General features: G+C 52.4%; 2 protein-coding genes across 6 annotated transcripts in view; one reads left to right on the top strand and one right to left on the bottom strand.

Moving 5' to 3' along the window:
- Positions 1–16,248, bottom strand: part of klc1b (kinesin light chain 1b) — a 135,586-nt gene extending 119,338 nt beyond the window's left edge. The window contains 1 exon segment of the mRNA XM_085998133.1: positions 16,125–16,248. The gene's annotated coding sequence lies outside the window, so the exon portion shown is untranslated.
- A 90-nt stretch (positions 16,249–16,338) lies between these two features.
- mrpl2 (mitochondrial ribosomal protein L2) overlaps positions 16,339–26,800 on the top strand; it is a 54,779-nt gene continuing 44,317 nt past the window's right edge. The window contains exons 1-2 of one of the 5 annotated variants that reach the window (XM_085998136.1): positions 16,448–16,578; positions 16,710–16,818. The gene's annotated coding sequence lies outside the window, so the exon portion shown is untranslated. The other 4 variants (XM_085998135.1, XM_085998137.1, XM_085998134.1 and 1 more) reach the window with 4 other exon arrangements.

Here is a 26,800-nt window from a genome sequence, read left to right as displayed (position 1 = left end):
GGAGCTGCTGTGTGCAAATTGGCTGCCGCGTTTCCTACAACAGTGACTACAATCCAAAACTACATCAATGCGCTGGGGGACGCCCTGAGAAACCGGACATCGATCCTGACACAGTATTTACAGCACAGAAACAGGCCATTCGGCCCAACTGGTCCGTGCCGGTGTTTCTGCTCCGCACCAGCCTCCTCTCACCCCATCAACATATCCTTCTATTCGTTTCTCCCTCATATGTTTATCCAGCTTCCCCTTAAATGCATCCATGTTATTCGCCTCAACCACTCCCTGTGAATCATAGAATGGTTACAGCAGAGAAGGAGGCCATTCGGCCCCGTCGAGCCCGTGCCGGCTCTCTGCAAGAGCACCTCAGCTAGTCCCACTCCCCCGCCCTTTCCCCGGAGCCCTGCAAAAAATTTTCTTTCAGATACTTATCCAACTCCCTTTTGAAAGCCGTGATTGAATCTGCCTCCACCACCCTCTCAGGCAGTGCATTCCAGATCCTAACCACTCGCTGTGAAAATAAGTTTTTCCTCCTGTCGCCTTTGGTTCTTTTGCCAATCACCTTAAATCTGTGTCCTCTGGTTCTCGACCCTTCCGCCAATGGGAACAGTTTCTCTCTCTCTACTCTGTCCAGACCCCTCATGATTTTGAACACCTCTATCAAATCTCCTCTCAACCTTCTCTGCTCCAAGGAAAACAACCCCAGCTTCTCCAGTCTATCCACGTAACTGAAGTCCCTCATTCCTGGAATCATTCTCGTAAATCTTTTCTGCACCCTCGCTAAGGCCTTCACATCCTTCCTAACGTGCGGTGCCCAGAATTGGACACAATACTCCAGTTGAGGTCGAACCAGTGTTTTATAAAGGTTCATCATAACTTCCTTGCTTTTGGACTCTCTGCCTCTATTTATGAAGCCCAGGATCCCGTAAGCTTTTTTAACCGCTTTCTCAACCTGCCCTGCCACCTTCAGTGATTTGTGCACATATACCCCCAGGTCTCTCTGTTCATACACCCCCTTTAGAATTGTACCCTTTAGTTTATATTGCCTCTCCTCATTCTTCCTACCAAAATGTATCACTTCACACTTTTCTGTGTTAAATTTCATCTGCCACGTGTCCGCCCATTCCACCAGCCTGTCTGTCCTCTTGAAGTCTATCACTCTCCTCACTGTTCACTATACTTCCTAGTTTTGTGTCATTTGCAGATTTTGAAATTGTGCCCTGTACACCCAAGTCCAAGTCATTAATATATAGCGAGTTCCACATTCTCGCCACTCTCTGGGTAAAGACATTTCTCCTGAATTCCCTATTGGATTTAATAGTGACTATCTCATATTGATGGCCCCTGGTTCTGGTCTCCCCCGCAAGTGGAAACACTCTCTCTGTGTCTATTCTATCAAACCCTTTCATTATCTTCAAAGACCTTAATCAGGTCACGCCTCACAAGGTCACTCCTTTCAGTACATGCTCCGTCAGAGTAAGGAGGGCGAGTCCAGCAGCAGTGAAAGGGTTAAATTCCATTCCACACATGGCCGTCACTGCTTCCCACTCTCTGGATTGCTCAACCATCCCAGTTTAATTGCTAGTGGCAGCAGGTTTCCTGACACAAGGCAGCACCACACCCACTGCTACTGTGGCAAGGGCAGCAGCTCACAGCTCACTCACACACCCTGCCTGTGGGGGAAGAGAAAGATAACTGGTCCAGCACCTCTCCGAGACTGGGAGTGAGGAACTGGCTGAGCTCCTAATAGTGCTGTCATCTACACTGACCGGGAGAGACAGACAGAGAGACAGAGACACAGAGAGGGAGAATTTTGTAAACACAGTGACAGCTGGGACACTCTCGGAGAGATGAAGCAATGAGAGAATAAAACACCGAGATCCTGAGGAAGGGGCGGTGCTGGGAGAACAAAGAGAAGCAATCATTTCACCGACACAATAAGACAGGCACTGCGACCGAAAAACACCCCCTATAAACACCCCCCACCCCGGATACACCTCCCCCCGCCCCCCCACCCCCGGACACTCCCTCCCCGCCCCGGACACCCCCACCCCCCGGACACTCTCCCGGACACCTCCCCAGTCCCACCCCGGACACTCAATTCAATTCAAATCGCTTTATTGGCATGACAAGGTACATCTTATGTTGCCAAAGCATCGAAAAAACATTTATGGTTGAACACATAAACGCAGATCTAGCCATACAGTGTATAAACAGATATATCCCTGAGTGTATAAATATACATTCATATAATTTGTATATACTCTATTCTTAGATTTAATGGTTGTCCCTCTGTTTATGGCAAGCTGTAACATAGTTTGCCGCTAAGGTTACACAATTTCTCTCTTCCCCTAGTACATAGATACATAGATACATAGAAGATAGGAGCAGGAGTAGGCCATTCGGCCCTTCGTGCCTGCTCCGCCATTTAATGAGATCATGGCTGATCCTTTAATTCAGTATCCCGTCCCCGCCTTCTCTCCGTAACCCTTAACCCCTTTTGCCCGTAGAAATATATCTAATTCCCTCTTAAATATATTTAATGAGCTGGCGTACACTGCCCTCTGTGGCAATGAGTTCCACAGGTTCACCACTCTCTGAGTGAAGAAATTCCCCCTCATCTCTGTCCTAAATGGTTTAGCCCTTATCCTTAAATTATGTCCTCTAGTTCTGTTTTCACCCGCCAAGGGAAACATTCCTTCTGCATCCAGTCTGTCTAGACCTGTCAGAATTTTATACACTTCTATGAGGTCCCCTCTCAATCTTCTAAACTCCAGTGTGTACATCCCTAAACTACATAGTCTCTCCTCATAGGTCATTCCCGCCATTCCTGGTATCAGCCTGGTGAATCGCCGCTGCACCCCCTCCATGGCAAGAACATCCTTCCTCAGATGAGGCGACCAAAACTGTACACAGTACTCGAGGTGTGGTCTCACCAGTGCCCTGTACAGCTGCAGCAAGGTATCCCTGTTCCTGTATTCTAACCCTTTTGCTATGAAGGCCAGCATACCGTTTGCCTTCTTGACCGCCTGTTGCACCTGCATGCTCGCCTTCAGTGACTGGTGTACAAGAACACCCAGGTCTCTCTGTACTTCCCCCTCTCCCAATCTATTGCCATTTAAATAATAATTTGCCCTCCGTTCCTGCACCCAAGGTGGATAACTTCGCACTTGTCCACATTATAGTGCATCTGCCATTTATCCGCCCAATCGCCCAGTCTGTCCAAATCGCTCTGGAGCTTCCTGGTCCTCTTCCTCTGAGCCCACCCCACCTCCTAGTTTAGTGTCGTCTGCAAATTTGGAAATGCTGCATCCGACTCCCTGATCCAGGTCATTAATGTAAATTGTGAACAGCTGGGGGCCCAGGACAGATCCCTGTGGTACCCCACTTGTTACTGCCTGCCATTCAGAAAATGAGCCGTTTATTCCAACTCTCTGTTTTCTATCTGACAGCCAGTTCCCTATCCACGCCAAAACTTCCCCTTTATCCCATGAGCCTCAATTTTCCATGCTAATCTTTTATGTGGGACCTTATCGAAGGCCTTTTGGAAGTCCAGGTACACCACATCTACTGGCTCTCCCCCATCTATTCTACCAGTTACTCCCTCAAAAAATTCCAATAGATTAGTCAAGCACGATTTACCCTTTGTAAATCCATGTTGACTCTGTCCTATCCTGTCCCCATTTGCTAAGTGCTCCGCTATTTCATCCTTAATGATGGACTCCAGCATTTTGCCCACAACTGATGTAAGGCTTACAGGTCTGTAATTACCTGCTTTTTCCCTACCCCCCCTTTTTGAATAGTAGGTATGGGAGTTTCTGGTCGTCATTCAAATTTTTGAATTCAGGGCATATTTTTGTGAATTTTGGGTAGAAATTCTCCCTTATGCCCTGATAGTTTCCACAAGCTGTGAGGAAGTGCATCTCTGTCTCCACCACTCCCTGACTGCAGTGAGAGCATATCCTGTCCTCTCTTGTCAGCCAGGTTTGTCTGTGTCTGCCTTTTTCGATAGCCAGGTTATGTTCACTAAGTCTCTACATAGTCAAGGTTTTTCTCAGTTTGCTATCTTTTACCGTGGTCAGGTATTCAGCCATGGTGTATTGTCTGTTTAGGGCCAAGTAGCAATTGAGTTTGTTTGGGTTTTTGTTGTTTCTGCCCAATATGACAGATATTTTTCCTTTTGCTTAGTGACAATTGTGTTGGGTCGAATTCTCTGTGCTACGATGTCACTGTCCTGGGGCTGGTTATTGTTAGTAGTGACTTCACTGAGTCCCAGGACTAGTTGACTGAGGGTATTCTTCTTTATGGTCCTCTCCTGGCATTTCAGGGCTTCGTAATGATAGCAGTGGGGGTTGCTCATTTTTAGGTGTTTCCAAAATTTGGTGGCTCTTTTTTGGATAGTAATTAATAGTGGATATTGGCCTAGTTCTGCCCTGCATGCATTGTTTGCGGTTTTCCTTTGAGTCCGGAGGATACTTTTACAGAATTCTGCATGTAGGATCTCAATTGGATGTTTGTCCCATTTTGCAAATTCTTGTTGTGTTTGCGGTCCCCACACCTCACTGCCATAGAGTGCAATTGGTTCAATTACTGATTTTAAAATTTTGAGCCAAATGCCAATTGGGATTTCTATTTGGATTGATTTTTTAATGGCATAGAAAGCCCTTCTTGCTTTCTCTTTCAGTTCATTCACAGCCAGATGAAAATTTCCCGTAGAACTGATTTTTAAGCCCAAGTATGTGTGGTTAGTGGTTTGTTCAATTTTAGTTGTTCCTAGTGTGAAATTTATTCTGGGTCCCTGATGTCTGGATCTTTGCTGGAACACAAGAACTTCGGTTTGTCAGGGCCCAGGTCTGACAGAACGACTCTAGCAGATCCAGGTTCTGCTGTAGACCCTCCTTAGTTGGTGACAGCAGAACCAGGTCATCTGCATAGAGGAGGAATTTAACCTTGGATGCATATAGGGTGAGGCCGGGTGCTGTAGATTGTTCAAGTAGTTTTGCCAATTCATTTATGTAAATATTAAAGAGTGTCGGTGAGATGGGCGAGCCCTGCGTCACACCACGCCCCTGTGGGAAGTATTTTGTTTGTTTGTCTCCAATTTTAACTGCACATTTAATGTTTGTATACACTGATTTAATTACATCATATGTTTTTCCCCCTACACCACTTTCAATAAGTTTCAAGAATAGACCGTCGTGCCAAATGGAATCAAAAGCCTTCTGGAAATCTACAAAGCAGGCAAAGATTTTGCTTTTGTTTTGATGAACATGTTTGTCAATTAAGGTGTGTAGGGTGAAGATATGATCCGATGTTCTATAGTTTGGTAGGAATCCAATTTGGCTTTTACTCAAGACATTGTGCTCCTCAAGGAAGTTTATAAGTCTTCTGTTTATGATACTACAGAACACCTTACCCAGGTTACTGTTCACACAGATGCCTCGATAGTTATTTGGGTCAACTTTGTCTCCACTTTTGTATATGGGCGTTATGAGTCCTTTGTTCCAGATATCAGGGAAGTAACCGACACTCAGAACCAAGTTGAAGAGTTTTAGGATAGCCAATTTCATTTTATCGTCCGTGTGTTTAATCATTTCGCTTAGGATGCCGTCTGCACCGCAAGCTTTTCCTGGTCGCAGGTCGAGTTTTTCAAATAGCTCTTTTTCAGTTATTAGGGGGTCTAGCGGGTTTTGGTTATCTTTTATGGCCAGTTCGAGCTTTTCCAGTTTTTTGCATATTTGATATTGCTCTGGGCTTAGTGTGTTTTTCTGGTATAATTTTTCAATATGGTTTTCCCATGTGTCTCCGTTTTGAATGGCCAATTCGTCATGTTGTTTTTTGTGTAATGTATTCCAGTTGTCCTAGAAACAATTGGAATCAATGGATTCCTCAATGGAGCTGAGTGTATTCTTAATATACTGCTCTTTCTTGGGCTGCCCCCGGACACCCCCCCCCCCGTCCCACCCCCGGACACCCCCCCGTCCCACCCCCCACCCCCCCGTCCCACCCCATATACCCCCCCACCCCGTATACCTCCCCCACCTCATACCTCCCCACCCCCGGACACCCCGGACACCCCCCCACCCCCGTATACCTCCCCGCCCCCGGACACCCAATTCAATTCAATTCAATTCGCTTTATTGGCATGACAAGTTACATCTTATGTTGCCAAAGCATCAGAAAACATTCAAGTTTGTTCACAAAAATACAGATCTATCCATACAGTATATAAACAGATATATCCCTGAGGGTATAAATATACTTTCATATAATTTATATATACTCTTTTCTTATCTTTAGTGGTTGTCCCTCTGTTTATGGCAAGCTGTAACATAGTGTGCCGCTAGTGTTACGCAATTTCTCTCTTCCCCTAGTAGGTATGGGAGTTTTTGGTCGTCGTTCAAATTTCTGAATTCCGGGCATATTTTTGTGAATTTTGGGTAGAAATTCTCCCTTATGCCCTGATATTTTCTACAAGCTGTGAGGAGGTGCATCTCTGTCTCCACCACTCCCTGACTGCAGCGAGAGCATATCCTGTCCTCTCTTGGTAGCCGGGTCTGCCTGTGTCTACCTTTTTCGATCGCCAGGCTAGGTTCACTAAGTCTGTACATTGTCAAGGTTTTTCTCAGTTTGCTATCTTTTACCAAGGTCAGGTAATCAGCTATGTTGTATTGTCTGTTTAGGGCCAAGTAGCAATTGAGTTTGCTTTGGGTTTTTGTTGTTTCTGCCCAGTATGACAGATATTTTTCCTTTTGCTTAGCGACGATTGTGTTGGGTCGAATTCTTTGTATTACGCTGTCACTGTCCTGGGGCTGGTTATTGTTAGTAGTGTTAGTAGTTACTTCACTGAGTCCCAGGACTAGTTGACTGAGGGTATTCTTCTTTATGGTCCTCTCTTGGCATTTTAGGGCTTCGTAATGATAGCATTGGGGGTTGCTCATTTCTAGGTGTTTCCAAAATTTGGTGGCTCTTTTTTGGATAGTGATTATTAATGGATATTGGCCTAGTTCTGCCCTGCATACATCGTTTACGGGTTTCCTTTGAGTCCGGAGGATACTTTTACAGAATTCGGCATGTAGGATCTCAATTGGGCGTTTGTCCCATTTTGCAAATTCTTGTTGTGTTAGCGGTCCCCACACCTCACTGCCATAGAGTGCAATTGGTTCAATTACTGATTTGAAAATTTTGAGCCAAATGCTAATTGGGATTTCTATTTGGATTGATTTTTTAATGGCATAGAAAGCCCTTCTTGCTTTCTCTTTCAGTTCATTCACAGCCAGTTTGAAATTTCCCGTAGAACTGATTTTTAAGCCCAAGTATGTGTAGTTAGTGGTTTGTTCAATTTCGGTTGTTCCTAGTGTGAAATTTATTTTGGGTCCCTGATGTCTGGATCTTTGCTGGAACACAAGGACTTTGGTTTTTTGGGGATTTGTCAGGGCCCAAGTCTGGCAGTACGACTCCAGCAGATCCAGGTTCTGCTGTAGACCCTCCTTAGTTGGTGACAGCAGAACCAGGTCATCTGCATAGAGGAGGAATTTAACTTTGGATTCATATAGGGTGAGGCCAGGTGCTGTAGATTGTTCAAGAAGTTTTGCCAGTTCATTTATGTAAATATTAAAGAGTGTCGGTGAGATTGGCGAGCCCTGCGTCACCCCCCGCCCCTGTGGGAAGTATTTTGTTTGTTTGTCTCCAATTTTAACTGCACATTTGTTGTTTGTATACATTGATTTAATTACATCATATGTTTTCCCTCCTACCCCGCTTTCGATAAGTTTCAGGAATAAACCGTCATGCCAGATGGAGTCGAAAGCCTTCTGGAAATCGACAAAGCATGCGTAGATTTTGCTTTTGTTATGGTGAACGTGTTTGTCAATTAGGGTCTGTAGGGTAAAGATATGATCGGATGTTCTATAGTTTGGCAGGAATCCAATTTGGCTTTTACTCAAGACATTGTGTTCTTCAAGGAAGTTTATAAGTCTTTTGTTTATGATGCTACAGAATACCTTCCCCAGGTTACTGTTTACACAGATGCCTCGATAGTTGTTTGGGTCGATTTTGTCCCCACTTTTGTATATGGGTGTTATGAGTCCTTTGTTCCAGATGTCAGGGAAATAACCGACACTCAGAACCAAGTTGAAGAGTTTTAGGATAGCCAGTTTCAGTTTGTCGTCTGCGTGTTTAATCATCTCGTTTAGTATGCCGTCTGTCCCGCAAGCTTTTCCTGGTCGCAGGTCCTTCAGTTTTTCAAGAAGTTCTTTTTCTGTTATTATGGCGTCTAGCGGGTTTTGGTTATCTTTTATGGCCATTTCAAGCTTTTCCAGTTTTTTGCGTATTTTGTGTTGCTCTGGTCCTAGTGTGTTTTTCTGGTATAATTTTTCAAAGTGGTTTACCCATGTGTCCCCATTTTGAATGGACAAATCGTCGTGTTGTTTTTTGTGTAGTGTTTTCAAGTTGTCCCAGAAACAATTCGACTCAATGGATTCCTCCATGGAGCTGAGTGTATTCTTAATAAATTGCTCTTTTTTGGTCCTGAGTGTGTTTCTGTATTGTGTTAGCGTCGGACAATAAGTAAGGCGTAATTCCTCGTTTTCTGGATGTCTGTGTTTTTGATTTGATAGTTTTCTAAGTTTTTTCCTCATGTTATGGCAATCATGGTCAAACCATTTTTCATAGTTTTTTGTTTTGGGTTTGTTCTTGCGAGCTTTCAAGTTTGCATTTGTTGCCAAATTATCAAAAATATTGTTTAGTTTACTAACTGCCCGGTTTACGCCTTCTTTATTGTGAGTGTATATGTTATCCAGAAAGGTGTCCAAGAGAGCTTGAGTTGATGCATTGCTAATTGTTTTCTGGTATTTTTCCGTGTCATTTTTGGCCCATCTGTACGATTTTTTGGTGTTGTACGGTTTACTGGGTTGTGTTTCTATGTTGTTTGTTTCTGTCTTTTTGAGAAACATAGTAATTTGGCTGTGATCTGACAGTGTTGTTTGTGGTTTGACTGTGAATGCTCTGAAAGAGGATGGGTCCAAGTCTGTAATCATATAGTCTACTGTGCTGCAGCCAAGAGGTGAGCAGTAGGTCGATCTTCCTAGGAGGTCTCCTATGAACCTACCATTGACAATGTACAGACCCAGGTTTCGACAGAGCTGTAGTAGCTGTTTACCGTTGGTATTTGACTGCTTGTCGCAGTTATGCCTGTATGGAATGGAAGGGAAGGGATGTCAAAGTGGTTATTCCCGAATACGTAATTGTTTCCCTGATTATTGGTGAAGTCTGGTTCTTCGCCCGTTCTTGAATTGAGGTCCCCACAGATCAACACGTTCCCCTGGGCCTGGTATTGGATAATTTCCCCCTCCATGTTGGAGAAGGTGTCCTCTTTGTAGTACGGGGAATCGATTGGAGGGATATAAAGTGCGCAAATGTAAACATCTTGGGTGTTTGAGATAATCTCCCTCTCAAGTTTGAGCCACATATGGTTTTCGCCCTTTTTTATAAATTTGATGTAATTCTTAAGTTCTGTTTTAAACCAGATCAGTATGCCTCCGGAGTCCCCCAGAAACCCCCCCCCCCCCAAACCTCCCCTCCCCCGGAGTCCCCCAGAACCCCCCCCCCCAACCCCGCATACCTCCCCCCCCCCCCCCCCCCCCCACCCCGTATACCTCCCCTCCCCCGGACTCTTCCCCCCCCCACCCCCCCCACCCCGTATACCTCCCCTCCCCCGGACACTCCCCCTACCCCGTATACCTCCCCCGGTCACCCTCCCCCGGTCACCCCCCCCACCCCGTATACCTCCCCTCCCCCAGACACCCCCCCCACCCCGTATACCTCCCCTCCCCCAGAACCCCCCCCCAAACCCCGTATACCTCCCCTCCCCTGCCACCGCCCCCCACCCCGTATACCTCCCCTCCCCTGCCACCGCCCCCCACCCCGTATACCTCCCCTCCCCCGGACACCCCCCCACCCCGTATACCTCCCCTCCCCCGGACCCCCCCCCCACCCCGTATCCCTCCCCACCCCTCCCCCGGACACCCCCCCCACCCCGTATCCCTCCCCACCCCCGGACACCCCCCCCACCCCTCCCCTCCCCTCCCCCGGACACCCCCCCCCACCCCCATCCACCCCCGGACAACACCCCCACCCCCCCTCCCCCGGACAACACCCCCACCCCCCCCGGACAACACCCCCACCCCCCCCTCCCCCGGACAACACCCCCACCCCCCCCCTCCCCCGGACAACACCCCCACCCCCCCCTCCCCCGGACAACACCCCCACCCCCCCCCTCCCCCGGACAACACCCCCACCCCCTCCCCCTCCCCCGGACAACACCCCCACCCCCTCCCCCTCCCCCGGACAACACCCCCACCCCCTCCCCCTCCCCCGGACAACACCCCCACCCCCCCCCTCCCCCGGACAACACCCCCACCCCCCCCCTCCCCCGGACAACACCCCCACCCCCCCCCTCCCCCGGACAACACCCCCACCCCCCCCCTCCCCCGGACAACACCCCCACCCCCCCCCTCCCCCGGACAACACCCCCACCCCCCCCCCTCCCCCGGACAACACCCCCACCCCCCCCCTCCCCCGGACAACACCCCCACCCCCCCCCTCCCCCGGACAACACCCCCACCCCCCCCCTCCCCCGGACAACACCCCCACCCCCCCCCTCCCCCGGACAACACCCCCACCCCCCCCCTCCCCCGGACAACACCCCCACCCCCCCCTCCCCCGGACAACACCCCCACCCCCCCCCGGACAACACCCCCACCCCCCCCTCCCCCGGACAACACCCCCACCCCCCCCTCCCCCGGACAACACCCCCACCCCCCCCTCCCCCGGACAACACCCCCACCCCCCCCTCCCCCGGACAACACCCCCCCCCCCTCCCCGGACACCCCCCCCACCCCCCCCTCACACCCCCCCCACCCCCCCCTCCCCCGGACACCCCCCCCACCCCCCCCTCCCCCGGACACCCCCCCCTCCCCCGGACACCCAATTCAATTCAATTCAAATCGCTTTATTGGCATGACAAGTTACATCTTATGTTGCCAAAGCATCGAAAAACATTCATGTTTGTACACAAAAATACAGATCTATCCATACAGTGTATAAACAGATATATCCCTGAGTGTATAAATATACTTTCATATAATTTATATATACTCTTTTCTTATATTTATTGGTTGTCCCTCTGTTTATGGCAAGCTGTAACATAGTGTGCCGCTAGTGTTACACAATTTCTCTCTTCCCCTAGTAGGTATGGGAGTTTTTGGTCGTCATTCAACTTTCTGAATTCCGGGTATATTTTTGTGAATTTTGGGTAGAAATTCTCCCTTATGCCCTGATATTTTCTACAAGCTGTGAGGAAGTGCATCTCTGTCTCCACCACTCCCTGACTGCAGTGAGAGCATATCCTGTCCTCTCTTGGTAGCCGGGTCTGCCTGTGTCTACCTTTTTCGATCGCCAGGCTATGTTCACCAAGTCTGTACATGGTCAAGTTTTTTCTCAGTTTGCTATCCTTTACCATGGTCAGGTAATCAGCCATGTTGTATTGTCTGTTTAGGGCCAAGTAGCAATTGAGTTTGCTTTGGGTTTTTGTTGTTTCTGCCCAATATGACAGATATTTTTCCTTTTGCTTAGCGACGATTGTGTTGGGTCGAATTCTTTGTGTTACGCTGTCACTGTCCTGGGGCTGGTTATTGTTAGTAGTTACTTCACTGAGTCCCAGGACTAGTTGACTGAGGGTACTCTTCTTTATGGTCCTCTCTTGGCATTTCAGGGCTTCGTAATGATAGCATTGGGGGTTGCTCATTTCTAGGTGTTTCCAAAATTTGGTGGCTCTTTTTTGGATAGTGATTATTAATGGATATTGCCCTAGTTCTGCCCTGCATGCCTTGTTTACGGTTTTCCTTTGAGTCCGGAGGATACTTTTACAGAATTCGGCATGTAGGATCTCAATTGGGTGTTTGTCCCATTTTGCAAATTCTTGTTGTGTTAGCGGTCCCCACACCTCACTGCCATAGAGTGCAATTGGTTCAATTACTGATTTGAAAATTTTGAGCCAAATGCTAATTGGGATTTCTATTTGGATTGATTTTTTAATGGCATAGAAAGCCCTTCTTGCTTTCTCTTTCAGTTCATTCACAGCCAGTTTGAAATTTCCCGTAGAACTGATTTTTAAGCCCAAGTATGTGTAGTTAGTGGTTTGTTCAATTTTGGTTGTTCCTAGTGTGAAATTTATTTTGGGTCCCTGATGTCTGGATCTTTGCTGGAACACAAGGACTTTGGTTTTTTGGGGATTTATTGTCAGGGCCCAAGTCTGGCAGTACGACTCCAGCAGATCCAGGTTCTGCTGTAGACCCTCCTTAGTTGGTGACAGCAGAACCAGGTCATCTGCATAGAGGAGGAATTTAACCTTGGATTCATATAGGGTGAGGCCGGGTGCTGTAGATTGTTCAAGTAGTTTTGCCAATTCATTTATGTAAATATTAAAGATGTCGGTGAGATTGGCGAGCCCTGCGTCACCCCCCGCCCCTGTGGGAAGTATTTTGTTTGTTTGTCTCCAATTTTAACTGCACATTTGTTGTTTGTATACATTGATTTAATTACATCATATGTTTTTCCCCCTACCCCGCTTTCGATAAGTTTCAGGAATAAACCGTCGTGCCAGATGGAATCGAAAGCCTTCTGGAAATCTATAAAGCATGCGTAGATTTTGCTTTTGTTTTGATGAACGTGTTTGTCAATTAGGGTCTGTAGGGTGAAGATATGATCTGATGTTCTATAGTTTGGCAGGAATCCAATTTGGCTTTTACTCAAGACATTGTGCTCCTCAAGGAAGATTATAAGTCTTTTGTTTATGATACTACAGAATACCTTCCCCAGGTTACTGTTCACACAGATGCCTCGATAGTTATTTGGGTCAACTTTGTCTCCACTTTTGTATATGGGCGTTATGAGTCCTTTGTTCCAGATATCAGGGAAGTAACCGACACTCAGAACCAAGTTGAAGAGTTTTAGGATAGCCAGTTTCATTTTATCGTCTGTGTGTTTAATCATCTCGCTTAGTATGCCGTCTGCCCCGCAAGCTTTTCCTGGTCGCAGGTCCTTGAGTTTTTCCAAAAGTTCTTTTTCTGTTATTATGGAGTCTAGCGGGTTTTGGTTATCTTTTATGGCCATTGAGCTTTTCCAGTTTTTTGCATATTTGGTGTTGCTCTGGCCTTAGTGTGCTTTTCTGGTATAATTTTTCAAAGTGGTTTTCCCATGTGTCTCCATTTTGAATGGCCAATTCGTCGTGTTGTTTTTTGTGTAATGTATTCCAGTTGTCCCAGAAACAATTGGAATCAATGGATTCCTCAATGGAGCTGAGTGTATTCTTAATATATTGCTCTTTTTTGGTTTCTGTATTGGGTTAGTGTCTGACAATAAGTAAGGCGTAATTCCTCGTTTTCTGGATGTCTGTGTTTTTGGTTTGATATTTTTCTAAGTTTTTTCCTCATGTTATGGCAATCTGGGTCAAACCATTTTTCATAGTTTTTTGTTTTGGGTTTGTTCTTGCGAGCTTTCAAGTTTGACCGTGTTGCCAAATTATCAAAAATATTGTTTAGGTTATTCACTGCCCGGTTTACGCCTTCTTTATACCCCGTATACCCCCCCACCCCGTATACCACCCCTCCCCCGGACACCCCCCCCCCCCCACCCCGGACACCCCCCCCCACCCCGTATACCTCCCCACCCCTCCCCCGGACACCCCCCCCGCCCCGTATACCACCCCGTACACCACCCCTCCCCCGGACACCCCCCCGCCCCGTATACCACCCCGTACACCACCCCTCCCCCCGGACACCCCCCCCGCCCCGTACACCTCCCCTCGGACACCCCCCCCCCCCGCCCCATACAATTCACAATTCAAATCGCTTTATTGGCATGATAAGTTACATCTTATGTTGCCAAAGCATCAAAATACATTTATGGTTGAGCACATAAACGCAGTTCTATTCATACAGTGTATAAACAGGTATATCCCTGAGTGTATAAATATACATTCGCATTGTTTATATATATTCATTTCTTAGTTTACTGGTTGTCCCTCTGTTCATGGCAAGCTGTAACATAGTGTGCCGCCAGTGTTACACAGCTTCTCTCCTCTCCCAGTAGGAATGGGAGTTTTTGGTTGTCAGTCAGATTTCTGAATTCAGGGCATATTTGTGAGAATTTTTGGTAGAAATTCTCCCTGATGTCCTGATATTTTCCACAGGCTGTGAGGAAGTGCATCTCTGTCTCCACTACTCCCTGATTGCAGTGAGAGCATATCCTGTCTTCTCTTGGCAGCCTGGTCTGCCTGTGTCTGCCTTTTTCGATCGCTAGGCTATGTTCGCTAAGTCTGTACCTTGTCAAGGTTCTTCTCAGTTTGTTATCCTTTACCATGGTCAGGTAATCAGCTATGTTGTATTGTCTGTTTAGGGCCAAGTAGCAATTGAGTTTGCTTTGGGTTTTTGTTGTTTCTGCCCAATATGTCAGATATTTTTCCTTTTGCTTAGCGACGATTGTGTTGGGTCGAATTCCTTGTGTTACCCTGTCACTGTCCTGGGGCTGGTTATTGTTAGTAGTTACTTCACTGAGTCCCAGGACTAGTTGACTGAGGGTATTCTTCTTTATGGTCAGCTCTTGGCATTTCAGGGCGTCGTAGTGATAGCATTGGGGGTTGCTCATTTGTAGGTGGTTCCAAAATTTGGTGGCTCTTTTTTGGATAGTGATTAGTAATGGATATTGGCCTAGTTCCGCCCTGCATGCATTGTTTACTGTTTTCCTTTGAGTCCGACGGATACTTTTACAGAATTCTGCATGTAGGATCTCAATTGGGTGTTTGTCCCATTTTGCGAATTCTTGTTGAGTTAGCGGTCCCCATACTTCACTGCCATAGAGTGCAATTGGTTCAATTACTGATTTGAAAATTTTGAGCCAAATGCTAATTGGGATTTCTATTTGGATTGATTTTTTGATGGCATAGAAAGCCCTTCTTGCTTTCTCTTTCAGTTCATTCACAGCCAGTTTGAAGTTTCCCGTAGAACTGATTTTTAAGCCCAAGTATGTGTAGTTAGTGGTTTGTTCAATTTTGGTTGTTCCTACTGTGAAATTTATTTTGGGTCCCTGATGTTTGGATCTTTGCTGGAACACAAGGACTTTGGTTTTTTGGGGATTTATTGTCAGGGCCCAAGTCTGGCAGTACGACTCCAGCAGGTCCAGGTTCTGCTGTAGCCCCTCTTTAGTAGGTGACAGCAGAACCAGGTCGTCTGCATAGAGGAGGAATTTAACCTTGGATTCATATAGGGTGAGGCCGGGTGCTGTAGATTGTTCAAGTAGTTTTGCCAATCCATTTATGTAAATATTAAAGAGTGTCGGTGAGATTGGCGAGCCCTGCGTCACCCCCCCCCCCCCCTGTGGGAAGTATTTTGTTTGTTTGTCTCCAATTTTAACTGCACATTTGTTGTTTGTATACATTGATTTAATTACATCATATGTTTTCCCTCCTACCCCGCTTTCGATAAGTTTCAGGAATAAACCGTCATGCCAGATGGAGTCAAAAGCTTTCTCCTCCCCTCCCCCGGACACCCCCCCCCACCCCGTATACCTCCCCTCCCCCGGACACCCCCCCCACCCCGTATACCTCCCCTCCACCCCGTATACCTCCCCTCCCCCGTATACCTCCCCACCCCACCCCTCCCCCAGACACCCCCCACCCCGTATACCTCCCCACCCCGGACACCCCCCCACCCCGTATACCTCCCCTCCCCCAGACACCCCCCACCCCGTATACCTCCCCACCCCGTATACCACCCCTCCCCCGGACACCCCCCCACCCCGTATACCTCCCCTCCCCCGGACACCCCCTCACCCCGTATACCTCCCCTCCCCCGGACACCCCCCCACCCCGTATACCTCCCCTCCCCCAGACACCCCCCCACCCCGTATACCTCCCCTCCCCCGGACACCCCCCCACCCCGTATACCTCCCCTCCCCCAGACACCCCCCCACCCCGTATACCTCACCTCCCCCAGACACCCCCCCACCCCACCCCCGGGACACCCGCACCCCAGTCACCCCTCGGACACTCCCCACCGCTCTGTACTCACCCTGTTCCGGCCTCTCTCGGTGTCTCGGGCCCCGGTGCCGGGTGTTTTTCCCCTCGGGCCTCGGTGCCGGCTGCTTTTCCCCCCGGGCCTCTCTCGGGCCTCGGGTGCCAGGTGTTTTTCCCCCCGGGCCTCTCTCGGTGTTTTCAGGTGCTTTTTCTCGGCGGACCCTTTAAATTCAAAATGGCGGCCCTGCCGCTCCCAGACGGCACCGCGGCGCTCCGGCGACGTCACCACCGACACTGGCTCCGCCCACTGAGGTCATCAACGTGCGACACTGCGCGCCGGAGAGCGCGGACTGACTGAGCGACCGGAGCCCGGTAAGAGTGGGAGGGGAACTCCGACCCCTGACCCCCGCCCCCTATCCGGTGCTGTGTGTGGTCTGGCGGTGAACGGCTACACCAGTTGTCCGCCAGATTGGTTCAAGTCCGCCAGCCTTGGCCTTGAGGGAGCGAAGGTGAGGGCCGCGGGGAGAGAGAGAGAGAGAGAGAGAGAGAGAGTGAGTGTGAGTGTGAGTGTGAGTGTGAGTGAGAGGGGGTTTTAATGGGGTCCTGATCTCCTCGATGACAAAACTGCTCAATGTTCCAGGACCAACCTGAAAGAAGACTTGCATTTCTGGAATAACAACAGGAAACGCTGGAAAAACTCAGCAGGCCAGACAACATCCGTGGAGAGAGAAATAGAGTCAACATTTCAGGTCGAAACCTTTCGTCAGAACTGAGAGAAAAGGCAGGAAATGAAACAAAAGGCAGTTTGGGGGCTGGGAAATGGGGACGAGAGAACAAAAGTGAAGCGACATTGAGAGGTATTCAAAACGAGACGAGATGGTGATAGGACTAGTGGAGACAAAAGACGGCTCTAGATTAGGTGTGAAATGCGCTGGCAGAATGGGAGACAGCTGCCATGTGGGAGAGAGAAAAAAGGGGAAGGGCCAAAACAAAGGTGTGGATAAAAAATATAAGTAAAAATGTAACAGGGGCCGAGGTTATGATCTGAAATTGTTGAACTCGATATTGAGTCCGGAAGGCTGTAAAGTGCCTAATCGGAAGATGAGGTGCTGTTCCTCGAGCTTACGCTGAGCTTCCGTGGAACAATGCAAGAGGCCGCGGACGGTGAGGTCGGAGTGGGAATGGGGCGGTGAATTAAAATGACAGGTGACCGGGAGCTCGGGGTCACCCTTACAGTCTGAATGGAGGTGTTCCGCAAAGCGGTCCCCCAATGTGTGTTTGGTCTCCCCAATGTGGAGGAGACCGCATCGTGAGCAGTGAATACAGTATACTAGATTGCAAGAAGTACAGGTAAATCGCTGTTTCACCTGGAAGGGGTGTTTGGGGCCCTGGACAGTGGGAAGGGGGGAGGTATAGGGGCAGGTGTTACATTGCCTGCGCTTGCATGGGAAGGTGCCAGGGGAAGGGGTGCTGGGGGTGATAGAGGAGTGGACTAGGGTGTCTTGGAGGGAGTGGTCCCTACGGAATGCTGAAAGGGGAGGGGAAGATGTGTTTGGTGGTGGGATCACGTTGGAGGTGGCGGAAATGGCGGAGGATGATCCATTGAATGTGGAGGCTGGTGGGGTGAAAGGTGAGGACAAGGGGAACCCTATCGTGGTTCCGGGAGGGAGGGGCAGGGGTGAGGGCAGTAGTGCGGGAGATAGAACGGACACGGTCGAGGGGAATCCTCGGTTGAGGAAAAAGGAAGACATGTCGGAAGCACTGGTGTGGAAGGTGGCATCGTCGGAGCAGACGCGGCGGAGACAGAGAAACTGGGAGAATGGAATAGAGTCCTTACAGGAGGCGGGTTGGGAGGAAGTGTAGTCCAGGTAGCTCAAATCAAATCAACTTTTATTGTCATTGTTAGTGCACAAGTGCAGTACAACGAAATGTCAGTGGGCTTATAGTGAATATTGGTCGATAACCTATCCCCAGAGATGGAGACGGAGAAGTCAAGGAAGGGAAGGGAAGAGTCAGAGATGGACCATGTGAAGGTGAGGGAAGGGTGGAAATTGGAGGCAAAGTGAATGAAATTGTCTAGTTCAGGGCGAGAGCAGGAAACGGCACCGATACAGTCATCAATGTACTGGAAAAAGAGGTGAGGGAGGGGACCCGAGTAGGACTGGAACAAAGATTGTTCCACATATCCCACGAAAAGGCAGGCATAGCTAGGACCCATGCGGGTACCCATGGCAACACCTTTGATTTGGAGGAAGTGAGTGGAGTCAAAGGAGAAGTTGTTCAATGTGAGAACAAGTTCAGCCAGGCGGAGGAGGGTCGTGGTGGATGGGGACTGGTTGGGCCTCTGTTCAAGGAAGAAACGGAGCGCCCTCAGGCCATCCTGGTGGGGGCTGGAGGTATAGAGGGATTGTACGTCCGTAATGCAAAGGAGGCGGTTGGGGCCAGGAAACTGGAAACTGTTAAAGTGGCGGAGGGTATCGGAAGAGTCGCGGATGTAGGTGGGAAGAGGCTGGACAAGGGGAGAAAAGATAGAGTCAAGATAGGAAGAGATAAGTTCTGTAGGGCAAGAACAGGCTGAAACGATGGGTCTACCAGGGCAGTCCTGTTTGTGGATCTTGGGAAGGAGGTAGAAGCGGGCTGTGCGGGGTTGGGGAACTATGAGGTTGCTGGCCTTGTGGGGGGGGGGGGGGAAAGATCTCCAGAGGAGATGAGGTCAGTGACAGTCTTGGAAACGGTGGTTTGATGTTCGGTAGTGGGGTCATGGTCCAGGCGGAGGTAGGAGGAGGTGTCGGAGAGTTGTATTTCTATAGCGCCTTTCACCACCACCGGACGTCCCAAAGCGCTTTACAGCCAATGAAGCAGGTTTTGAAGTGTAGTCACTGCTGTAAACTGGAATGCTTCTACACTCGCCTGGTTCCATTCTTATCTATCTAATCGTAGCCAGAGAATCACCTGCAACGGTTTCTCTTCCCACTCCCACATCGTTACCTCTGGTGTCCCCCAAGGATCTATCCTTGGCCCCCTCCTATTTCTCATCTACATGCTGCCCCTTGGTGACCTGATCCAAAAACTCAGCGTCAGTTTCCACATGTACGCTGACCACACCCAGCTCTACCTCACTATCACCTCTCTCGACCCCTCCACGGTCTCTAAATTGTCAGACTGCTTGTCCGACATCCAGTTCTGGATGAGCAGAAATTTCCTCCAACTAAATATTGGGAAAACCGAAGCCGTTGTTTTCGGTCCCTGCCACAAACTCCGTTCCCTAGCCACTGACTCCATCCCTCTCCCTAACATCTGTCTGAGGCTGAACCACACTGTTCACAACATATTAGACCCTGAAATGAGCTACCGACCACATATCCGCAGCATCACCAAGACCGCCTACTTCCACCTCCGTAACATCGCCCGTCTCCGCCCTTGCCTCAGCTCATCCGCTGCTGAAACCCTCAGCAATGCCTTTGTTACCTCTAGACTTGACTATTCCAACACACTCCTGGCTGGCCTCCCACATTCCACCCTACGTAAACTTCAGGTGATCCAAAACTCGGCTGCCCGTGTCCTAACTCTCACCCAGTCCCGTTCACCCATCACCCACTGTGCTCACTGACCCGTGTCCTAACTCACACCCAGTCCCGTTCACCCATCACCCCCTGTGCTCACTGCCCCGTGTCCTAACTCACACCCAGTCCCGTTCACCCAACGCCCCCTGTGCTCACTGCCCCGTGTCCTAACTCACACCCAGTCCCGTTCACCCATCACCCCCTGTGCTCACTGCCCCGTGTCCTAACTCACACCCAGTCCCGTTCACCCATCACCCCCTGTGCTCACTGCCCCGTGTCCTAACTCGCACCAAGTCCCGTTCACCCAACACCCCCTGTGCTCACTGCCCCGTGTCCTAACTCACACCCAGTCCCGTTCACCCATCGCCCCCTGTGCTCACTGCCCCGTGTCCTAACTCACACCCAGTCCCGTTCACCCATCACCCCCTGTGCTCACTGCCCCGTGTCCTAGCTCACACCCAGTCCCGTTCACCCATCACCCCCTGTGCTCACTGCCCCGTGTCCTAACTCACACCCAGTCCCGTTCACCCATCACCCCCTGTGCTCACTGCCCCGTGTCCTAACTCACACCCAGTCCCATTCACCCATCACCCCCCGTGCTCACTGCCCCGTGTCCTAACTCACACCCAGTCCCGTTCACCCATCACCCACTGTGCTCACTGACCCGTGTCCTAACTCACACCCAGTCCCGTTCACCCATCACCCCCTGTGCTCACTGCCCCGTGTCCTAACTCACACCCAGTCCCGTTCACCCATCACCCCTGTGCTCACTGCCCCGTGACCTAACTCACACCCAGTCCCGTTCACCCATCACCCCCTGTGCTCACTGCCCCGTGTCCTAACTCACACCCAGTCCCGTTCACCCAACACCCCGTGCTCACTGCCCCGTGTCCTAACTCACACCCAGTCCCGTTCACCCATCACCCCCTGTGCTCACTGCCCCGTGTCCTAACTCACACCCAGTCCCGTTCACCCATCACCCCCTGTGCTCACTGCCCCGTGTCCTAACTCACACCCAGTCCCGTTCACCCATCACCCCCTGTGCTCACTGCCCCGTGTCCTAACTCACACCCAGTCCCGTTCACCCATCACCCCCTGTGCTCACTGCCCCGTGTCCTAACTCACACCCAGTCCCGTTCACCCAACACCCCCTGTGCTCACTGCCCCGTGTCCTAACTCACACCCAGTCCCGTTCACCCATCACCCCCTGTGCTCACTGCCCCGTGTCCTAACTCACACCCAGTCCCGTTCACCCATCACCTCCTGTGCTGACTGCCCCGTGTCCTAACTCACACCCAGTCCCGTTCACCCATCACCCCCTGTGCTCACTGCCCCCGTGTCCTAACTCACACCTGTGCCCGTTCTCGCATCACCCCCTGTGCTCACTGCCCCGTGTCCTAACTCACACCCAGTCCCGTTCACCCATCACCCCCTGTGCTCACTGCCCCCGTGTCCTAACTCTCACCCAGTCCCGTTCACCCATCACCCCCTGTGCTCGCTGACCCGTGTCCTAACTCACACCCAGTCCCGTTCCCCCATCACCCCCTGTGCTCACTGCCCCGTGTCCTAACTCACACCCAGTCCCGTTCACCCATCACCCCCTGTGCTCGCTGACCCGTGTCCTAACTCACACCCAGTCCCGTTCACCCATCACCCCCTGTGCTCACTGCCCCGTGTCCTAACTCTCACCCAGTCCCGTTCACCCATCACCCACTGTGCTCACTGACCCGTGTCCTAACTCACACCCAGTCCCGTTCACCCATCACCCCCTGTGCTCACTGCCCCGTGTCCTAACTCACACCCAGTCCCGTTCACCCAACGCCCCCTGTGCTCACTGCCCCGTGTCCTAACTCACACCCAGTCCCGTTCACCCATCACCCCCTGTGCTCACTGCCCCGTGTCCTAACTCACACCCAGTCCCGTTCACCCATCACCCCCTGTGCTCACTGCCCCGTGTCCTAACTCGCACCAAGTCCCGTTCACCCAACACCCCCTGTGCTCACTGCCCCGTGTCCTAACTCACACCCAGTCCCGTTCACCCATCGCCCCCTGTGCTCACTGCCCCGTGTCCTAACTCACACCCAGTCCCGTTCACCCATCACCCCCTGTGCTCACTGCCCCGTGTCCTAGCTCACACCCAGTCCCGTTCACCCATCACCCCCTGTGCTCACTGCCCGTGTCCTAACTCACACCCAGTCCCGTTCACCCATCACCCCCTGTGCTCACTGCCCCGTGTCCTAACTCACACCCAGTCCCATTCACCCATCACCCCCCGTGCTCACTGCCCGTGTCCTAACTCACACCCAGTCCCGTTCACCCATCACCCACTGTGCTCACTGACCCGTGTCCTAACTCACACCCAGTCCCGTTCACCCATCACCCCCTGTGCTCACTGCCCCGTGTCCTAACTCACACCCAGTCCCGTTCACCCATCACCCCTGTGCTCACTGCCCCGTGACCTAACTCACACCCAGTCCCGTTCACCCATCACCCCCTGTGCTCACTGCCCCGTGTCCTAACTCACACCCAGTCCCGTTCACCCAACACCCCGTGCTCACTGCCCCGTGTCCTAACTCACACCCAGTCCCGTTCACCCATCACCCCCTGTGCTCACTGCCCCGTGTCCTAACTCACACCCAGTCCCGTTCACCCATCACCCCCTGTGCTCACTGCCCCGTGTCCTAACTCACACCCAGTCCCGTTCACCCATCACCCCCTGTGCTCACTGCCCCGTGTCCTAACTCACACCCAGTCCCGTTCACCCATCACCCCCTGTGCTCACTGCCCCGTGTCCTAACTCACACCCAGTCCCGTTCACCCAACACCCCCTGTGCTCACTGCCCCGTGTCCTAACTCACACCCAGTCCCGTTCACCCATCACCCCCTGTGCTCACTGCCCCGTGTCCTAACTCACACCCAGTCCCGTTCACCCATCACCTCCTGTGCTGACTGCCCCGTGTCCTAACTCACACCCAGTCCCGTTCACCCATCACCCCCTGTGCTCACTGCCCCGTGTCCTAACTCACACCTGTGCCCGTTCTCGCATCACCCCCTGTGCTCACTGCCCCGTGTCCTAACTCACACCCAGTCCCGTTCACCCATCACCCCCTGTGCTCACTGCCCCGTGTCCTAACTCTCACCCAGTCCCGTTCACACCCATCACCCCCTGTGCTCGCTGACCCGTGTCCTAACTCACACCCAGTCCCGTTCCCCCATCACCCCCTGTGCTCACTGCCCCGTGTCCTAACTCACACCCAGTCCCGTTCACCCATCACCCCCTGTGCTCGCTGACCCGTGTCCTAACTCACACCCAGTCCCGTTCACCCATCACCCCCCTGTGCTCACTGCCCCGTGTCCTAACTCTCACCCAGTCCCGTTCACCCATCACCCCCTGTGCTCGCTGACCCGTGTCCTAACTCACACCCAGTCCCGTTCCCCCATCACCCCCTGTGCTCACTGCCCCGTGTCCTAACTCACACCCAGTCCCGTTCACCCATCACCCCCTGTGCTCGCTGACCCGTGTCCTAACTCACACCCAGTCCCGTTCACCCATCACCCCCTGTGCTCACTGCCCCGTGTCCTAACTCGCACCAAGTCCCGTTCACCCATCACGCCCTGTGCTCACTGCCCCGTGTCCTAACTCACACCCAGTCCCGTTCACCCATCACCCCCCTGTGCTCACTGCCCCGTGTCCTAACTCACACCCAGTCCCGTTCACCCATCGCCCCGTGCTCACTGCCCCGTGTCCTAACTCACACCCAGTCCCGTTCACCCATCACCCCCTGTGCTCACTGCCCCGTGTCCTAACTCACACCCAGTCCCGTTCACCATCACCCCTGTGCTCACTGCCCCGTGTCCTAACTCACACCCAGTCCCGTTCACCCATCACCCCCTGTGCTCACTGCCCCGTGTCCTAACTCACACCCAGTCCCGTTCACCCATCGCCCCCTGTGCTCACTGCCCCGTGTCCTAACTCACACCAGTCCCATTCACCCATCATCCCTGTGCTCACTGCCCCGTGTCCTAACTCACACCCAGTCCCGTTCACCCATCGCCCCCTGTGCTCACTGCCCCGTGTCCTAACTCACACCCAGTCCCATTCACCCATCATCCCTGTGCTCACTGCCCCGTGTCCTAACTCACACCCAGTCCCGTTCACCCCATCACCCCCTGTGCTCACTGCCCCGTGTCCTAACTCACACCCAGTCCCGTTCACCCATCACCCCCTGTGCTCACTGCCCCGTGTCCTAACTCACACCCAGTCCCGTTCACCCATCACCCCTGTGCTCACTGCCCCGTGTCCTAACTCACACCCAGTCCCGTTCACCCATCACCCCCTGTGCTCACTGCCCCGTGTCCTAACTCACACCCAGTCCCATTCACCCATCATCCTTGTGCTCACTGCCCCGTGTCCTTACTCACACCCAGTCCCGTTCACCCATCACCCCCTGTGCTCACTGCCCCGTGTCCTAACTCACACCCAGTCCCATTCACCCATCATCCCTGTGCTCACTGCCCCGTGTCCTAACTCACACCCAGTCCATTCACCCATCACCCACTGTGCTCACTGCCCCGTGTCCTAACTCACACCCAGTCCCGTTCACCCATCACCCGTGCTCACTGCCCCGTGTCCTAACTCACACCCAGTCCCGTTCACCCATCACACCCTGTGCTCACTGACCCGTGTCCTAACTCACACCCAGTCCCGTTCACCCATCGCCCCCTGTGCTCACTGCCCCGTGTCCTAACTCACACCCAGTCCCGTTCACCCATCATCCCCTGTGCTCACTGCCCCGTGTCCTAACTCACACAAAGTCCCGTTCACCCATCACCCCTGTGCTCACTGCCCCGTGTCCTAACTCACACACAGTCCCGTTCACCCATCACCCCCTGTGCTCACTGCCCCGTGTCCTAACTCACACCAAGTCCCGTTCACCCATCACCCCCTGTGCTCACTGCCCCGTGTCCTAACTCACACCCAGTCCCGTTCACCCACCGCCCCCTGTGCTCACTGCCCCGTGTCCTAACTCACACCCAGTCCCGTTCACCCATCGCCCCCTGTGCTCACTGCCCCGTGTCCTAACTCACACACAGTCCCGTTCACCCATCGCCCCCTGTGCTCACTGCCCCGTGTCCTAACTCACACCCAGTCCCGTTCACCCATCACCCCTGTGCTCACTGCCCCGTGTCCTAACTCACACCCAGTCCCGTTCACCCATCACCCCCTGTGCTCACTGCCCCGTGTCCTAACTCACACCCAGTCCCGTTCACCCATCACCCCCTATGCTCACTGCCCCGTGTCCTAACTCACACCCAGTCCCGTTCACCCATCACCCCCCTGTGCTCACTGCCCCGTGTCCTAACTCACACCCAGTCCCGTTCACCCCATCACCCCCTGTGCTCACTGCCCCGTGTCCTAACTCACACCCAGTCCCGTTCACCCATCACCCCCTGTGCTCACTGCCCCGTGTCCTAACTCACACCCAGTCCCATTCACCCATCACCCCCTGTGCTCACTGCCCCGTGTCCTAACTCACACCCAGTCCCGTTCACCCATCACCCCCTGTGCTCACTGCCCCGTGTCCTAACTCACACCCAGTCCCGTTCACCCATCACCTCTGTGCTCACTGCCCCGTGTCCTAACTCACACCCAGTCCCGTTCACCCATCACCCCCTGTGCTCACTGCCCCGTGTCCTAACTCACACCCAGTCCCGTTCCCATCACCCCCTGTGCTCACTGCCCCGTGTCCTAACTCGCACCAAGTCCCGTTCACCCATCACGCCCTGTGCTCACTGCCCCGTGTCCTAACTCACACCCAGTCCCGTTCACCCATCACCCCCTGTGCTCACTGCCCCGTGTCCTAACTCACACCCAGTCCCGTTCACCCATCGCCCCGTGCTCACTGCCCCGTGTCCTAACTCACACCCAGTCCCGTTCACCCATCACCCCCTGTGCTCACTGCCCCGTGTCCTAACTCACACCCAGTCCCGTTCACCCATCACCCCCTGTGCTCACTGCCCCGTGTCCTAACTCACACCCAGTCCCGTTCACCCATCGCCCCCTGTGCTCACTGCCCCGTGTCCTAACTCACACCCAGTCCCGTTCACCCATCACCCCCTGTGCTCACTGCCCCGTGTCCTAACTCACACCCAGTCCCATTCACCCATCATCCCTGTGCTCACTGCCCCGTGTCCTAACTCACACCCAGTCCCATTCACCCATCATCCCTGTGCTCACTGCCCCGTGTCCTAACTCACACCCAGTCCCATTCACCCATCATCCCTGTGCTCACTGCCCCGTGTCCTAACTCACACCCAGTCCCGTTCACCCATCACCCCCTGTGCTCACTGCCCCGTGTCCTAACTCACACCCAGTCCCATTCACCCATCATCCTTGTGCTCACTGCCCCGTGTCCTAACTCACACCCAGTCCCGTTCACCCATCACCCCCTGTGCTCACTGCCCCGTGTCCTAACTCACACCCAGTCCCATTCACCCATCATCCCTGTGCTCACTGCCCCGTGTCCTAACTCACACTCCTAACTCACACCCAGTCCCATTCACCCATCACCCACTGTGCTCACTACCCCGTGTCCTAACTCACACCCAGTCCCGTTCACCCATCACCCCCTGTGCTCACTGCCCCGTGTCCTAACTCACACCCAGTCCCGTTCACCCATCACACCCTGTGCTCACTGACCCGTGTCCTAACTCACACCCAGTCCCGTTCACCCATCATCCCCTGTGCTCACTGCCCCATGTCCTAACTCACACCCAGTCCCGTTCACCCATCACCCCCTGTGCTCACTGCCCCGTGTCCTAACTCACACCCAGTCCCGTTCACCCCATCACCCCCTGTGCTCACTGCCCCGTGTCCTAACTCACACCCAGTCCCGTTCACACCATCACACCCTGTGCTCACTGACCCGTGTCCTAACTCACACCCAGTCCCGTTCACCCATCATCCCCTGTGCTCACTGCCCCATATCCTAACTCACACCCAGTCCCGTTCACCCATCACGACCCTGTGCTCACTGCCCCGTGTCCTAACTCACACCCAGTCCCGTTCACCCATCACCCCCTGTGCTCGCTGCCCCGTGTCCTAACTCGCACCAAGTCCCGTTCACCCATCACCCCCTGTGCTCACTGCCCCGTGTCCTAACTCACA

Source organism: Somniosus microcephalus, chromosome 9 (genome assembly GCF_052327205.1).
Source record: "Somniosus microcephalus isolate GS21.2 chromosome 9, FLI_Smic_1.0, whole genome shotgun sequence".
Classification (NCBI taxonomy): Eukaryota; Metazoa; Chordata; class Chondrichthyes; order Squaliformes; family Somniosidae; genus Somniosus; species Somniosus microcephalus.
Note: the sequence above shows the minus strand (reverse complement) of the source record. Positions and strands in the feature narration are given on the sequence as shown.